At 39.2% G+C, this 18,620-nt stretch overlaps 1 long non-coding RNA gene across 4 annotated transcripts in view; it reads right to left on the minus strand.

The window, feature by feature from the left end:
- Positions 1-14,277: 14,277 nt before the first annotated feature.
- The window catches only part of LOC140464920 (uncharacterized), a 107,376-nt gene continuing 103,033 nt past the window's right edge, over positions 14,278-18,620 (minus strand). For all 4 annotated transcript variants that reach the window (XR_011955019.1, XR_011955018.1, XR_011955020.1 and 1 more), the window contains one exon: positions 14,278-18,563. This is a non-coding gene — a long non-coding RNA (uncharacterized lncRNA). The remainder of the gene's footprint in view (positions 18,564-18,620) is intronic.

Consider the following 18,620-nt stretch of genomic DNA (forward strand, 5'->3'; position numbering starts at 1 on the left):
TCCAACCCACCAACCTCCACACAAACTGCATCATCCGCTGATATTTCCGCCACTTACAAATGGACCCCACCTCCAGGGATATATTTCCCTCCCTACTCCTTTCCGCTTTCCATGAATACTGTTCTCTCTGTGACTACCTGTTCAGGTCCATGCCCCCCTACAACCCACCCTCCCCTATTGGCACCTTCCCCTGCTACCACAGGAATTGCAAAACCTGCGCCCACACCTCTCCCCTCACCTACATCCAAGGCTCCAAATTGAGGGATACAAGGTAATGAAAGACATGGATAGATTCAATAGCCAGAGACTTTTCCCCAGGGCAGGATTGACTGGCACGAGGGGTCATAGTTTTAAGATATTAGGAGAAAAGTAAAGAGGGGATGTCAGAGGAAGGTTCTTTACGCAGAGAGCTGTGAATGCATGGAATGCGTTGCCAGCAGTGGTGGTAGAAGCAGAGCCATTAGGGACATTTAAATGACTGCTGGACATTCACATGGATAGCAGTGAATTGAGGTGTGTATAGGTTAAGTTATTTTATTTCACATTAGGATTAAGCCTCGATACACCATCGTGGGCCAAAGGGCCTGTTCTGTGCTAGTGAAACTGAACAGGTCAAGCTGCAACTAACGGTTCACTAATGTCCTTTAGGGAAGAAAACTGCCATCTTTACCTGGTCTGGCCTACATGTGACTCCAGACCCACAACAATGTGGTTGACTCTTAACTGCCCTCTGTGAAACTGGGGATGGGCAGTAAATATTGTCTAGCAAGCGATGCCTTCATCCTGTGAATGAATAAAGAATAAAGATCTGTCGAGAGAAAGCAGAATTAACGTTTTGGATCCCGTGACTCTTCTTCAGACCCTACTTTGAGAGGTTAGTAACAAAATTGACTGCACCAACAGACTGAATGCAGCTAAAACACTCATAGATTCAGCTCAGGGAGTCCTGTGTTTGAGATGACAGAATATAGGTGGGAAACAAACTCTAAAGTGTGTTATTTGTTTTGAAAGTCATATGAAACAAGGGTCAAAAGGGACACATGCAAAAATAATCAAGTAGTTTGAAACTTGAAAACATATTCTTGCAATTTGTTTTACTGAACATTCATACTTCTCCAAATAGCTGTGCGCTTTATTACGTTAAGAGATAAATTTGGATAGATCTGATCACACATTGAAAGTTTTTTGGGTTGAAGGCAAAAAGACTAAATATTTGAAAAACTGACTTAGAAATGATTCAGTTTCTCTGAGCTTGCCAGTATCTTCCTAATGTTTCACAACTGACCTCATTGAATGCATCTATTTTGTATGTTGTATCATGTGTGACCATTTTTTATGTTTTGCTTGTACATAGTATATCTTTATTTTATTGCATTTTTTAAAAACCATGACATATTCTAAATTAAAAGAAATGGCAGGTCAATCACACTGGGACAAATTCCTACATATTTTCCTGGCCAGCTTCAAACAGCACTGTTAACCTGCAGTTAATGTTGAATGAAGCAGAAGAGGAAGAGAACAACAAAAACAAATTAATATGACTAATGTCTTTCATTAAATTACACATCTTAAATTTCTGGGATGAATGTACAAACCAGTATAGGCATTGGATAATGCACAAGACTATTGATACCCACAATAGCATTTGTTATATAATGTTACAGCTCAGTTGGTTGGACAGCAGGTTTGTGAAATAGTGATGCTAACAGTGTGAATTCAATTCGTACGCTGGCTGAAGTTACCCTGAAGGACTCCCCTTTCCAACCTCTTCCATAGTCAGAGGCATGGTGACCCACTAGTTAAATCACCCCTAGTTCTGTCTCTTTCTCTTTTTAATGAGAGAGCAGACTGATGGTTTGAGTTTGATAACTTTACCGTTTTGCACTAAGTTGTGGAAATGACATCAGTATTTGCTCCAAGATGTTGCCAGTGATATGTATATACTGGAGGCCGTACTGGTGAGGAGCTTAGTGCACAGATATTGCATTGCCACCAGAAGTATGTGAAGTCGGCTGATCATATAGACAATTGATGGGAAGAGGCAACCCCAGTCCCCAAACAAAAATTAACAAAATAAAAGTAATGTCAGTTAATTGTTGTTTGATTGTTCAGATTTGCACCAACTATAACTGCAACCTCACAGTTTGAGGAGGACTGCATTGGCAGTAATTGCGAAAGTGACCATGTCAATAAGCTTCTACGTGTCTGGTTCCTTCCAATCTGGAAGTGCAGATGTTTCCACAGTCTCACAATATGGCATGAACTGCTGCATAAGAGAGGTGACTGAGGTTTTTGATTTACTGACAGCTGATTGCATTTCATTCAATTCAGATAGAGAGGGACAAACACTGTAATTCCATTGCTGTGTCTAGAATACAGGGATCCCCATTGCTCAGAGTGCCATAGACTTAATGTACATTATGTTGTGGGTGTTCTATTTTAGCTCTGCACTTTAGCAGAACAGAAAAGGATTATGCTCTCCCAATGCTAAGTGTAATATCCTTGGCCTCATTGTGCTGTTAAAGAATACTTATGGAGTCTGCTGATGTAAGGAAACATTATTTAATGAGCTTTTAAGTTAGAGAAGAATCTTACTCATGACAAGGCTGCAAACCTGCAAAATTATGAGGTGTTTCATCACTTCCTATGATAATGATGTATACCATGTCTCATTAGCATATCACACAATTACATTTAACCCCTAATACTACATCCAGCTGCTGAATGGCTTTTGGCAGAAAATCATTCCAGTAAATGCTGTAACTTGGTAGCTCTCTTGATTCTTGCATTCTGCAGCCCTCTGATGCATCATCTGTACTTGAACCAGAACATCAAACCAGAGGAAGCCTACAGGGAGGCTGTTGATTCAGGTGTGCAACCCGTGCACACATACATCAAATATAGACAATGAAAGCTGTCACATGAAGTAGGATAGGGGTATCTGCCCGGGGGGTTGGAACTATGCTCCTACTGTCTCTGGAGGAGTTCTTAAGTACTCAGAAGGGCAGATATCTAAATCTGCCTGCTGCACAATTTCACCATCACATGGGAACAGGTCTTAATAGTGTTCAATTGAGGAGCTGGTGGTGGAGCAACAGGAAGCAGAACGGATGTGGTATCTTAAACAGACCCTTTCTACCTGAGTAACTCATCCAAGTACAACTGCAATTAGCATGACCCCAATTCTCCATTCATCAAGTCTCCTAGCTTATATTCCCTCTGCCACTGCCCTTAAAAACATCCACTTGACCACAATGCAAAAATAAAAAAATTCCAGCATAAAATAAACATTCCAAACTGAATTCACAAAATGGGATCCTGCCATATTTCATGGAAAAGTCAGTAATTATTCCATTCCAGCCTGTTTTCTGTGTGCATTTGCCTGTCTTACAGCTCCTACACTGTACTGCCTCAGCGGATGCTATGTGGCTAATGGAAGGTTGCTGGAGTTCCATGAGGGAGACTGTAGCTGACATTGGAGGATGACACTGACCAACCCTGCAAGTATAACTGGGCTTAGAATAATTAGCTGCTTGTTTTTTGAATGGTGCAGACCCAAGAGACCGAAGTGTCTTCTTCCGAGCTAAAGACTTCTACTCTACAAGAAGGCTTAGCTTCAACTGCTCCCCATCTCAGCGTGGACATGTCAGCAGGCAACAGTGAGGGCACTGGCAGAGTCTAAAGCATGGGCAGATGAATGCTGCCATGCTGAGAAAGGACTGCAGGTTTGTGATCCATGGAACCACTGCAGCCTTTCCTTAGGGTGGCACCTCAGAATTTTGAGGCAGCTGTTGGAGCTTGCTGGAAGGCTGTGAAAGCTTTTGTGAGCCCTGATTGCATAGCAGCTAGACAGCAATCTGAGCTGCAGGGGCACCACTGAGATGCTGCCTGCACTGCAACAGGACCCCAGCATTCAGTCAAAGCATCACTGATGGACAATAGGAATTGGCCGCCACTTCTGAGTTCTGTGCAAAACCCAGTGTCGAGCTCTTCCTAGTCCTCTCCACGCTGCTTGACTAGGTTTCCTGGCAGGTGTACCACTGTAACATACATTCTGAGTTATGGTGCATGCTGTCCCATGTCATCTAAGTCCAGCACAGTAAAATATATGTGTGACCTCTCCTTTCAATGAGTTGGTACCTTTGCTGTCTTTGGCCCTGCAAGTGTTGCAGGTCACTTGTGCCCTCAGCCTTCTATACACACATGTACTGTCTCTATTGGGAAAATGGAAACGTTAAACCCATTGGTTTTGGTTCCTGCCACAAACCTCCTCCCTCACCTCCTTTTCCATTCCATTCCTTCAATTTTTTAGTTAAGACTGTTCTCAGCCTCAGCGCTATATTTTACCCTGAGGTAAACTTAAATTCACATATCCCTGCCAATACTACACTCGCTTATTTCCACCATTTTTATGTTACATGTGTAATGTTGCTATTCCACCAATCAATGCCTTGGTTACATCCAGACTCAACTATTCTCATTCACACCCACGTTTATCACACCTCATGTTTATCTTCAATAAACATGAGGTCACCCAAAGCTCTGCTACCAATTTCCTGCTGCCTTTCACCAGCTGTCTTCATGCTCACTAATCTAATCTGTCTCCCAGTCAAATAAATGTCCCAGTTTTAAAATCCACACCTTTCAAATGTTCCCATGGCCTAACCCCTTCTTACCTGTAACTTCTTCCAGCGCTACAACCCTCTGAAATTTTCACTCTCATTAAATTCAGGCCTCTTTTGTTATCCCGGAGTTTAATTGCTTCAAATTTGGTGGCCCTTCCTCCAGTTGCTTAGGCCCTAAGCTGCAGAATTCTCTCCGACACATCTTCCTTTCTCTACCTCACATTTTTCCCTAAGATGGTGCTTCGAACCTCACTGACTAAACCTTTGGTCACCTGCCCTAATATTTCGCTCTGTGGTTTTGTGACATGTTTCGTTTTGGAATACCTCAGTAAAATGCCTCGGAGGTTGAAATAAGAATTATAAAATATGATGTGGAGGTGCCAGTGTTGGACTGGGGTGGACAAAGTCACATGACTAGGTTATAGTCCAACAGGTTTATTTGAAATCACAAGCTTTTGAAGCACTGCTCCTTCACCAGGTGAAGTGACTTCACCTGACAATGGATCAGCGCTCCGAAAGCTTGTGATTTTAAATCAAGCTGTTGGGCTATAACCTGGTGCCATGTGATTTCTAACTATAACATAATTTTGAATAAATCAGTAAGGACTTCAGATGAAGCATCTTTATCCATGATTGGTTACATCATGGAACTTGCCACCATATGCTGAAGTTGCGGAACAGTAATGTATCCCAGTGGAAGTTGGTAAACTGATGAGGATGGTACAAGTGAAGGTGTATTCAGATATGTTTAGATGAATGGGTGGAAGGAGGATTTAATGGAGCAAAAACATTGGTATAAGATAGACCTGCTGGTCAGAATAGTCTGCTTCTCTGTCGTAAGTATTATATAATTCTGTGCTTCTTTAAATTCCAATGCATGTTATCATTTGAGGTTAGGAGAGGTTGCATTTATTTTTGTGTAAGAACAATACCAGAAAAAGGTGTAGACTCAGAGACAACCTATTGTGTAAATTGCTTTCTCCCCAATTCCTTTGCCTTTGCTCTCACCTGGCGACTCTGACATGGATAATATTTTGTTAGTTTCCATATATTGATTGGTAATGCACAAGGTCTTTTAATATTTTCTAACGAATCTGTTCAGTGATTTTGCACACCTCTGGAGCAGGTGGGACTTGAACCCGGGCCTCCTACATCAGATTTAGGAACACTGCCACTGAACGCAAGAGTCTTTCACAAGACATTTCACAACCCCTAAATTGATTTAGATTCGAAGGTTTCCAATTAATGAAGTTTTCAATTATGTACAGCTGGCATTGTTACCAATCCAATGTTATTTTAGATACCTCTGCTTTTCACCCCTTCGCTCACACTATGCTTCCCTGTTGTAATGCTAAGGAAGTGCCCAATTCATATTCATGTAGCCTTGGTACCGAATGGAAAATGCACTCGTAATATAAATGCAAGTGATCTGACTTCACATTCATTAAACAAATAAAAACAAATAACTGTGGATGCTGGAAATCAGAAACAAGAAACAGAAATTGTTGGCAAAACTTAGCAGATCTGGCAGTATCTGTGGAGAGGAAGCACAGAGGGATCATTGGACCCAAAACCTTAATATGGCTTTCTCTCCACGGAGGCTGCCAAACCCAGAGTCATACAGCATGAAAATAGACCCTTCAGTCCAACTCATCCATGCTGACCAGACATCTGATCTCATCCCATTTGCCAGCATATGGCCCGTTTAAATTCTTCCTATTCATATACCCATCCAGATGCCTTTTAAATGTCATAATTGTACCCACCTCTACCAGTCCCTCTGGCAGCTTGTTCCAGACATGTACAACCCTTTGTGTGAAAAAATTACCTCCCAGGTCCTTTTTAAATCTTTCCCCTCTCACCTTAAACCTATATCATATAGTTTTGGACTCCCTTACACTAAGAAAAAGACCTTGGCTATTCACCTTGTCCATGCCTCTCACGATTTTATAAACCTCTATAAGGTCACCCCTCATTCTCCAATGCTCCAGGGAAGAAACCACAGCCTATTCAATCTCTCCCTATAGCTCAAACTCCCCCAGTCCTGGCAACATCCTTGTTAATCTTTTCTACACCCTCCCAAGTTTAACAACATACTTCCTAAAGAAGGGCAACCAGAACTGTATACAGTATTCCAAAAGTAGCCTCACCATTGTATAGCCACAACATGACACCACAATCCTATACTCAATGTTGTGATCAATGAAGCAAGTGTGCCAAGTGCCTTCACCACCCCGTCTACCTGTGATCCACTTTCAAGCAACTATGCACCCGTAACCCTAGGACTCTTTATTCAGAAATACTCCCCGGGGCCCTACTTACTGCATAAGTTCTGCCCTGATTTGCCCTACCAAAATGAACCACTTCACATTTATCTAAATTAAACTCCACCTGCCAATCCTTGACCCACTGGCCCATCTGATTAAGGTCTAATTGTACCCTGAGATAATAATCTTCACTGTCCACTACACCACCTATTTTGGTATCATCCACAAACTTACCAACAATACCTGTAGTCACATCCAAATCATTTATATAAATGACGAAAAGCAGTGACCCCAGCACCATTCCTTGTGGCATTCCATTTGTCACAGGTCTCCAGTTTGAAAAACACCTCTCCACCACAACCCTCTGTCTCCTACCTTCAAGCTAATTTTGTATTCAATTGGCTAGCTCCATCTGGACCCCATGTGATCTGACCTTACTAACCAGACTACCATGCAGAACGTTGTTGAACATTTTACTGGAGTCGCTGAGTCCATGCTGAATTTTGTCAGCAATTTCTGTTTCTGTTTCCTATCCATTTTGGTCAGTTCATTTGTGGAGCCAAACACAGTACCTGCTCAGCCCTATAACCTATAAGTGATGTCATGGGATGCATAGATTATGGACAGAAAAATGGAGGATGAGTTAATCCTGGTAGAATTCCCAGCCTCTGACCTGCTGTCCCAGCCACTGTAATTATATGGATGATCAGTTAAGTTTCTGGTCAATGGTAACCCTCAAGATGTTCGTTTAAGAAAGTTTGTAAGGAGAACTATAGACTTGTAAGTCTGACTTCAGTTGTCAGAGGTGATTATAAAGGACAGGATTTATGGACATTTAGAAAGGCAAGAATTGAATAGGAATAGTTAGTGTGGTATTGTGTAAGAAAATTGTGTCTCATGAACTTGATTAAGTTTTTTAAGGAAGTTACTGAAAAGGTTGATGAAGGCAGAGCAGTAGACATTGTGTACTTGGACTTTAGTAAAGACTTTGACAAGGTTCCACATGGTAGACTAACTTGTAAAGTTGGGTCACATGGGATTCAGGGTGAGCTTGCCAATTGGATCCATAATTGGTTTAATGGCAGGAGACAGAGAGTGGTTGTGGAGAGTTGCTTTTCGGACTGGAGCTCTGTCACCAGCGGTGTTCCACAGGGATTGGTTCTGGGTCCTCTTTTGTTTCTCATATATATAAATGATTTAGATAAGAATATAGAAGGCATGGTTAGTAAGTTTGCAGATGACACCAAAATTGGTGGCATCGTGGACAGTAAAGGTTTTCTAAGTTTACAAAGGGACCTTGATCAAATGGGTCAATAGGCTGAAAAATGGCAGATGGAGTTCAATCTGGATAAACATGAAGTACTGCATTTTGGTATAACAAGCAAGGGCAGGACTTACAAAATTAATGATAGGGCCTTGGGAACTGTTATAGAACAGACGGATCCAAGGGTTCAGGTACATAATTCTTTAAAGTTTGTGTCATGTGTAGACAGGATGGTTAAAAAACGACATTTGGCATATTTGCATTCATTGCTCAGCCCTTTCGGGACATTGTGTTGAGGTTGTAGAGGGCATTGATGAGGCCCCTTCCAGAGTACTGTGTCCAATTCTGTTCACCCAGTGATAGGAAGGATATTATCAAGCTGGAGTGGGTTCAGAAGAGATTTACCAGGATGGGTATGGAAGTTTTGAGTTATAAAGAAAGATTGGATAGGTTGGGACTTTTTTCACTGTAGTTTAGGAGGTCAAAAGGTGACCTGAAAAAAAATTCATAAAGTAATATGAGGTATAGATGGAGTTGATGGTAGTTGCCTTTTCCCTAGGATGGGGAATTTCAAGACTTGAGTGAGAGGAGAGAGTTTTAAAAAGTCATACAAGGCACAATTTTTAAACAAAAGGTGGTTTGCTTGTGGAATGAACTTCCTGAGGAAGTGGTGGATGCGGGTTCAATTACAAAGTTGAAAAGACATTTGGATAGATACATGAATTGGAAAGGTTTGCATGGATATGGGCCAAGAGTTGGCAGGTGGAACTTGTTTAGTTTAGGATTATGTTTGGTATGGACTAGTTGGCCAAAAGGTCAGTTTCCATGCTGTATGACTATGAATATGACTGTATGTTAATGCTGAGGAATTCAGTGCTGTCAATTATATTAATGAGAAGGGCAGACTGCTAGATTATTGAAGATGATTGTTGCCTGTAACTTGTGTGGACAGAATGTTACTTCTTCTTCATCAGTGCAAACCCGAATCTTGCTGGATATGGATTGTTCAGAGGCTTGGTGGTTGTTAATAGTGACACTATGTGACCATCAGTAGTTAAACTTATGATGGAGAAACATTGAAGAAGTGGCTAAAGATGGTGCCCCTAGTACACAATCCTATATAACTCCTGTTGCAATGTCTGCAGTTTGAGATATTTGGTGGCCAGCAGTCACATATTCCTTTATGCTAGGTGTGACAGTAACCAAAGAAGAATTTTATATTGCCTCTCATTGACTCCAGTATTGGTAGGGCTGCTTCAGGTCACACTGAAACAAATGCTAACTCAATTTCAATGGTAATCTCTCACCTCACTTAAGCAGGCAGCGTTGTATTAACCTCCTGTCATATATGGTGCTTGATATTCTATTCTCTGGGAATCAATAAATATTATTGGGAAAGCCTAAAGGGTGATCTCACTGATACAACTAATTATATATGAAGCCCAGGATGAATATTCTACTAAAAAAAAGGCTATATTTATGGGTATGTAACAGCAGTCCTCCAGTACCTCCATCAATCTCAACATACTGGCAGATATTCAATAATGGAAAACATCACAAGCAAATGGCACCACAGTCCCTTTCCTTTCCTTGCCTCATGTAACCTTCACACCAGGCACCACTGGAGAGTGAGCTCTTGCCTAGGTCTAGCACAGTGAAACCAACAGCTACTTTCTAATCGAACTCCTCTTCATGACGTTGTTTGGAGCAGGTGCAACATGAACCAAGGCTACCTGGCTCCTAGGTAAGGACACTACTACTACACTGTAAGAGCCCTTTTTTAGCCAACTGCTATGCTTTTTATAATTAATTCAAGAGAGGTCAGCATTTAATGAGGGTGACCCACCATGACTAGATTCATGATCAATTATGTATGGAATGACCAAATACAACTGGAGAAAAATGTACGAGAAAGTTAACAAAGTATACTGCATTTTTTAAATTACCGGAATTGATGGAATGTCATTTTTCGCACATCTTAACTTCTGATGGAATCTTCAGGATAACACTCAAAGTGTCTTTTTGATTTAAAAAAACTGCAAAAGCAGTAACAATTATAATAATTTTTTAAAAGACATTTTTCCTTCTTCCATAGACCTGTGTGATGCATTGCACAACACTGGACAGTGCCTCAGTGGATATCATATGTTGAATGCAGTTTTACACTTAGGGTGTAAGAATGCTAATGACAATTTATTCTATTTCCTAATCTTTGAATATTTATTTGACTCCGGAAACACTGTTAATGACGTTTATTGACAAAATGATATCTTACTGATGTCATCCCAAAACTCTTATCACATCACATTAGGAAAATACTTAGGCTCCACATAGCTTTGAATTTACATTGTTACACCATTAAAAAAAAAGCAACTGAAGATGAGGCATAAAAAATGACTTTTGGTATTTAATCTAACAATCACATTGAACACTCTTGCTTTTAAATATTGAAGTGGCCTGGTGGCAGCAGTTTTGAATCCTGAAGGCATGTAATTGTGTGTTGGTGTCAAGTAATGCAAGCTGTTAAGGACAATCTTAGCATTTGGTTTTCCAACTCTGAGATGGATTACCAGCTCCTGCAACACTATCACAGGAGAAAGGAGGAATAGACTCTGCAAAAGATTTTACATAGCACCAAAATGGACCCTTATTATGGTTATAGAAAATCTTAATGAGTACTCAGATCATCAAAATATAGAGTTGATTAAAAGCAGAGATGAAGCAGTGAATAAAGCATTGAAAAAAAACACTTCATATTGGGAATTCAAGTAGTTATTTACTGGGAATATTGAAACATTGGCCAATGATGTTAATGTAATGTTGTTCACATCCAGAAGAAAATGATCATTGAGCTTTGTTTAATGATATTGGTATCACGCAAAACCTTGCTGCAGTATACAGAAGAAAATACGCATGCTCACAAGATGTTCTGGTGTGTAATATTGCAAGTGTGTGTCATTAACCCTTTGAAATCTATAATTTGCATAAACAGAACAAATTTAATTTAAACTTAATCACCAGATGTTGGTAACATGTAGAGACATGAATCTTTGCTATTTTAAGGTAACTAAAGGAACAGATTAATGCTGAATACAGTGTGTTATATTCAGATCTGTAGTCAACTTAAAACTGTTTAAACTGTTTTTGTGGGAGAAAAAAAACATTCAACTGTTGTCCGTTGTTACCACAGTCCTGAATGTCTAGTTTTCAACGAAACTGTCTAAATTTAAAAAATCATTTAAAAAGAGTAAACAGAAAATGTGTACTGTTAGCCAATAAATTACTTCCAATTGGCAGAGCAGACTTAGTGCATTCATGCAACATCCCTTTGTCCATATTTTAATGTCAATTTTAATCATTTTGTCTTAAATGAGTTAGCATAGTCATTGAAGCAATTGACAAAAGAACATCAAATGAATACCAAAGTGTTTAGTTTACTAAGAGTAATTTTTATCCTAATGTCTGAAGCATGAAGTGATTCCTTAAAAAGAAAAATGAGAAATTTAACCTGATCAAAGTGAAAGAAAAAAGCATTGAGTGTAAGTTGTGAACTCTAAAGTGTTACACTTCAAGTGAAGCATATTCCAGGGATAGAATTTAAGTTAGTTCTTAAGGCTGTAGGAGCAAATCCTTGTTTGATTTTGCAATCTTCGAATTAATATTGCCCAATGTTGAATTGCTATTCCACAGCACTATTTAAGGTGGGAAAATCCTGGTTAAAAATAAAGTAGTTCTGAGGTGACTGTAACAATGTGTAGCCCCTTCTATTACTCTGGTATTTTCCAGACAACAAAATGGTGCTGGAAATTTGTTTGCACCGTCTGTACTGAGTTGAATTTACTGTGTTTTCCATGAAAGCGTACCACAAAGAGCCACTGAGGTAGATTTTCAACTTGCCACCTAGTCAGTAAATTGGGCTTGCGGATCAGCCGCCCATTATAGAAACTGCCCTATTCTCATTTCTATTGATTTCAATAGAAGCAAGTGGTTTCTATGAAGGGCAATCAATCCACAAAGCCAGAAAATAAAATCTTGCTCATTGAAGTTACTTTACTTTATACATCACAGCATATGAAACATACTAGCACTCTTCCAACTGTAACTTAGGAGTATAATATAGACATATTCAATTGGTACTGTCACAAAGCTGGTCCCTTTTTCTAAAAGCTGTTTCTTTTCTCAAGGATAGTGTCCTTGACTTTTTTTAGAGGGGTCGTAAATGGGCCAGGCTCCAATTAGACTAGTTTTTTTACAGAGATGAAAGGATTTTGAGAGGCCTTTTGATTTTCAGTAAACAGATTAGCTTCAGGCCAAAGTGGTCATGTTTTAGAAGTGACCTATATAATGAAAGAGAGTGGTCAGCTCTCTAGCTTTTTTTTTAACTGACCTGGACTGCACAAGGCTGTAGTTAAATTTTGCCAGACATATCATACATGTCAGCTAATTGCGGGCAATACTAAAACCTGCATCTTTAAAATCTATTCCAGCATTTGAGGAACCTTTCACAAGATTCTTGACTGATTGCATAGGTCCGCTACCTCAAACAAAAAGTGGGAATATTTATTAACAATAATGGATGTGTCAACAAGATTTCCAGAGGCAATCCCATTATGCATTATTACAGCAAAAAGAGTTGTAGAAGAATCACTTAAATTTTTTACTAGATATGGACTACCAATAGAGATCCAGTCAGATCAAGGTTCAAACTTTGCATCCAACCAATTCAACAAGGTTTGGATAACTTGGGAATAAAGCAATTCAAATCTACTGCATACCATGCTGAATCACAGAGAACGATGAAGAAATGTCATCAAACATTAAAGACCATGTTGAGGGCTTATAGTCAGGATTATCCAGATGATTGGAATTTGTACTTCTTGCCATCAGAGATGGTCTGAATGAATCGACCAAATTCAGTCCATTTGAATTAATTTTTCGCCATAATGTAAAAGAGCTGTTAAAATTGATTAAGTCAGAATTCAGAGACCACCCATTTGGACAATGTGTCAAATTTTAGAGAACAATTAAACAGAGCTGGAGGTTTGGCTGGACAGTATTTAAAAGCATACAATGAAACAAGAAGCGGGAAAAAAAATCACAAATTTGCAATTTTGCAACGGGGATAAGGTATTGGTGTTACTTCCAATGAGAGGTGAACCTTTAAAAGCCAGGTCTAGTGGACCTGATCAAATTGAGAGGAAATTGAGTGAGGTGATAAGGATTCCAGACAGGAAGAAATCTCACAGAGTGTATCAAAAAGTATACTCAATATGCTCAAAAAGTATTTTGATAGGGAAGGAAAGTAAGAGGAGGTGTCCATGATTACAGCACAGAAGGAAGAACCATATTCAGAGGAATCTGAATTGGACATTCCTCAAATCAAATTGGACAATGAGGAAGTTCTCAAAAATTGGGATAAATTACTGAGCTACCTTCCACAAGAAAATCAAAATGACCTGAAAGAGTTATTGCTATCACATGGGGAAATATGTGGAAATAAACTGGGAAGTACTAACCCAATTGTGCATGATGTTGAGATGTTGTTCTGACTAAGCAACATCCTTATTGGCATATCCCTCTAAAGTTGGCACAGGTTCAGAAAAAGAGAGTGCATGCTGCAAGATGACATAATTGAAGTGAGTTACAGTGACTGAGCTCACCCATAGTCATGGTGCCAAAGTCAATGCCATTACAAAGACTGATGCATATCCAATTTCCATGGTTGAAGGACTGTGTTGAAAAAGTGGGACAAGCAACTTACATTTCTCAGTTGGCTTTGTTACTGGGGAATTTCCCATACTGTTGATGCAAAAAGCAGTACTACGGTTCCTTGGATTGAGTGGATTTTACCGAAAGTTTGTGCCGAACATTGGCAGTGTGGCTGCTCCACTCACCAAATTACTAAAAAAAGGGCAAGAAATTTCAGTGGACAGCGGACTGTCAAAAGGCATTTGACAGCCTAAAGACTGTGTTAACCACTGCTCTAGTATTAGCCATACCAGATTACATGAAGCCTTTCAAGATTGTTATTGATGCCAGTGATGTGGGTGTGGGTGTGGGTGTGGGTGTGGGTGCGGTGCTCCTGCAGGAGGATGACGAGGGAATAGAAAGACACATCAGGTATTTTTCCATGGAGTTGAACATTCATTAACAGAAATATTGAACCGTGGAGAACGAGACTTTAAGCTTGGTGTTGACATTACAACATTTCAGTGTTTATATTACCAGCAATGCATCTGAGACAATTGTATACACTGATCACAACCCATTGACATTTGTGGACAAAATTAAGGACAAAAATGCCAGACTGTTTAGATGGAGCTCGTTGTTGCAGCCACTCAATTTGACAATTGTGCACGTGACAGGTCGCGAAAACGTGATTGCCGATGTGTCGTCAAGGCTCAAATGAGATACAAAGGCATTCTGTGGCGGGTGTATCACGGCCTGAACTTGCATGTGGTTGTGCATGTTTGCACGTGTACAGTTAGTATAGTGTATATGTGTGTTTAGACTACTAACCGAGTTTTTGAAGGGTTTTAAAAATGAAGCCATGTTTTGATATTGATGGTTCATCTTTTTTAAGGGGTGAGATGCCACAAAGCTGATCCCTTTTTACTAGATTAGAGTGGTGCTGGAAAAGCACAGCAGTTCAGGCAGCATCCGAGAAGCAGTAAAATCAACATTTCGGGCAAAAGCTCTTCATCAGGATGATCCCTTTTTACTAAAAGCTGGTCCTTTTCTCAAGGATACTGTGCCCATGATTTTTTTTCAGAGGAGTCGTAAATGGGCCGGGCTCCAATTAGAATAGTTTTTACAGAGATGAAAAGGATTTTGAGAGGCTTTTTGTTTATATATAAACAGATGAGACTTCAGGCCTAAGTGGTCATGTTTTAGAAGTGACCTATATAATGAAAGGGAAGTGGTCAGTTCTCTAGCTGAACAGTTCCGTCCAGAACTAGTTAGGAGTTCAACAGTGAGCTGTGTGGAAACCCTCTCTCTCTCCTTCTTCCCTTCTAACTTCAACCTGTGAGCATTTGTTCCCTTAGTACTGTATTTTAAAGGGGGTTTGCTTATTGGGACTATTGTATATACTTGGAACAGCATAATTAAGTCTGGTTTGGACAGAGTGAGTTCTGTACGGGTTCTTTATGTTTCACTGTGTAATTTTGTGAATAAATTTTTGTCTGTTTTAAAACCTGGTAGTCAACCTTGCTATCTTACTCCTGCGAATTTTCATTGTACACTTACTGAAACAAATTACAAAGTTATGCTCTGGGCTGCCTGCTTAAGAATGTTTAGAGTGGTCTGGCCTAGTCCATAACAATACCTAAGATGTAGATCAGTACAAGATGTGCCAAAACACATTTGGCACAATTGGGAAGGATAAACCAAAAAAAAAATCAACCATTTTGCATAGATACTAGTAAAGCCTAATTTGAACAAAAAGATATCTTGAACCATACTATTCAATGCCATCTCAACGTTTCTTGACTGCTATGCGGTGGAACTGTCCTATATTCAATAATACATTTGCTTATTGCCATTTGTTGAGTAATGTTACATTTGCAAGTTCTACGTTACATTCGCTTCTTGCCCTGTGCTTAGTAATGTTTCATTTACTTATTGCACTTCCAGTCAAGTAACATTTTCATTAACTACCACAAAGTTTATATTTGCACATTCTATTAGACCAAATATAGTTGATTAGCACATCTTGAATATTGCATCAATTATTAGGAACTGAATCTAACAAGTAAAGCTACAATTCTGAGTCTAATGTGCCTGTTATGTAACACACACACATTTAGAGTAAGGTTAAATAACTTTAAATTTTAGTGAGGAACAGGTTTGTTAGGCTGTGCAAAGTTTAACATAAACATCATGCTCAGTGATGCCTGGAATCAGAAAATTCTGACTGCATACTCCAGTTTAGCACACCACTAAAAGCCAGGTAACGCCTTTATAATTGGTGTTGTACTTTGAATGAGAGGCTAAACTAATGTCTATTCTATCTTAGTGTTCTTCCAGTGTCCCCACTCAACTTTCCTCCCTCAACAAATAAAAGCAGATTAAGGGTTCATGCAGATTTGACTGGATCCTGCAGTGCACAAAGATACATACACTTGTGTTTGCACATGTAATAAACGTTGTATTGTGAAATAATTCTCTGTGTGTGTGTGTGAGTGAGAGAGAGAGAGAGAGAGAAAGAAGCGGGGAAAAACATGCCAGGAAATTGCAATCGTGGACAGAAAGAATATGCTGGATTCTTCATATTCAGAGTTAGTAGTGAGTTATAGAGTCATAGAGGTGTACAGCGTGGCAGCAGACCTTTGGTCCAATCCGTCCATTAAATAAGAAGACTATTTCAAGTGAGATTAGGAAGATCTTTTCTGGCAAAGGTTCCCCAAACAAAGGTCCTAAAAGTGAGTTTAAACTGACACAACTGTGGAAATCCAAATAGACCAATATATTTTTATATCAATATGGATCATTCCCTGAAAAAAATGTAGCATCAAATTTTATGTTTGTATTGATGATGTGTCATGGTTCTGGAATGAAAGCTAGTCAATTTGGTTTATTAAAATAATAGACTTGACTGTTCTTCATTCATTTCTGTGTTCTTCATGCTAAGGTTAGCTGAGGATAAAGAGCTCTTTGGGTCATCCAATGCCATCAGCCAATCCCAGATCAAGAACCGTCCAAACAAAATGAAATATCCAAAGTCAGAAGTGTTCCTCCTCATGCATCACTGTTAATATTTTCTCTGTTTCACATCAGCTGTTTGTGTACTGGGAGAAATATTGCAAAATTTGTGTTCAGGCATGTTTTGTGCTGTCAACAACTCATTAAGAACTGAATTAATAAATATCATTGGACTTGGGATCCTTACCAAGTAACAGACAGCAGGATTCCATTTAAACCAAAAGTATGGACCTGCAACAGTACCAGTAAATCTCGAGTTTGCCAAATTTTGTTTCTTTCTTATATACTGCTGACAGGCAATGTTACAAGTAAATGTACCTGCTGATATTTACCATCCATTTGTACAAACGTAAACTTTTTTTGAACTTTTGCGATCAGGATTTATTGTGATTTAATCTTACACAGCAGTCAGTGAAGTGAAACAAAAAAAAGTTTCGTTTCTTTCTTGAGTGTTTCATTCGCTTTGTAAAGACTGAATGTTCTTAGTAATGTTTTGTGTGGTTTTCTCGTTTATATTTGTTTCTGCAAGTTCCTGAATAACAAGTATGATAAATTATTGAAACCTGTTGACTGTTGCTCGGCATAAAATGACATAGTTCAATTCATTCCATTAAACATCAAGATTCAATGACTATATTGAACTCTGGAGCTTAATCATCATGGCCTGATATTCTGTTCATATCCCTTTAAAAACATTACAGCTTGATCAACTTCACTGGCAATTAATGATTTTGTCTTGAATTGCAAACTGCCACAGACACTGTTTAGTAAAGCAGCTCCAGTTTCACTGAGAAGCTATAGAGCTTTAAATCTTTAACAACAAATACACTATATTCTCCACAATGCTCACTTCTATTTGAATCCAGTAGCCATCTCATTGGAACAAATGTTCAGTGAAGTTTTAAATTATTATGAGCTGTTATCTTGTGAAATTCCTTCAAAATCTCATACGAATTATTGCAAATATTGAAATTAAATCAAGGTATTGAGGTAGGTTCTAATGCAAAGGTGGAGGCCAACTTGTAAATATATTTGAGGGTCAATGTTTTGAGCATAAGCTCTTCATCAGGCTCTACATTCCTGATGAAGAGCTTACTCGAAATGTCAACTCTCCTGCTCCTCGGATGCTGCCCAACTGGCTGTGCTTTTCCAGCACCACACTTATTCACTCTGATCTCCAGCATCTGCAGTCCTCGCTTTCTCCTAAATATATTTGAGGCCCTATTTTGACAGTTTGGTACACAAGTTGTCATAAGTCAAGAGAATTTTGACATGTGTTGACCATGTTTTAAAATGTAATGTTTTATGAAGCGTTCTCACAATTACAATATGTTGGACACTATTTTAAAACCACAAGTACTTTTTGCCTGAGACATGGGGGTAATATGTGTAACTTTATTTTTCCAATAGTGGTAGAGCATGAATTTACTGAGCAACAGATTTAAGGATTGACATCAGACTTCCCCAAATAGCCAAGCTGGCTAATATATCTGATGCTGTTAAGTGCAGAGTTTAAATAATTAATATTTAAATCATTTTGTCCTGTTGGTGATATCCCATCTTCAATTTACAGATTGAAGTAATCTTTCATGTTTGCGTTCCTTTGGTGTCATCTCTTGCCTTTGCTGCAATTTATTAGGTCTTTGACAATTCCTTCATCTGTTAAATAGTCCCACACCATGATCTCTCAAGGCATTTCTCCACCTGCACAGACAGAACAGCTTGTTAGAAAGTAAACGTAAACTTGCGTCACAAAATGGA

This window comes from Chiloscyllium punctatum, chromosome 41 (genome assembly GCF_047496795.1).
Source record: "Chiloscyllium punctatum isolate Juve2018m chromosome 41, sChiPun1.3, whole genome shotgun sequence".
Classification (NCBI taxonomy): domain Eukaryota; kingdom Metazoa; phylum Chordata; class Chondrichthyes; order Orectolobiformes; family Hemiscylliidae; genus Chiloscyllium; species Chiloscyllium punctatum.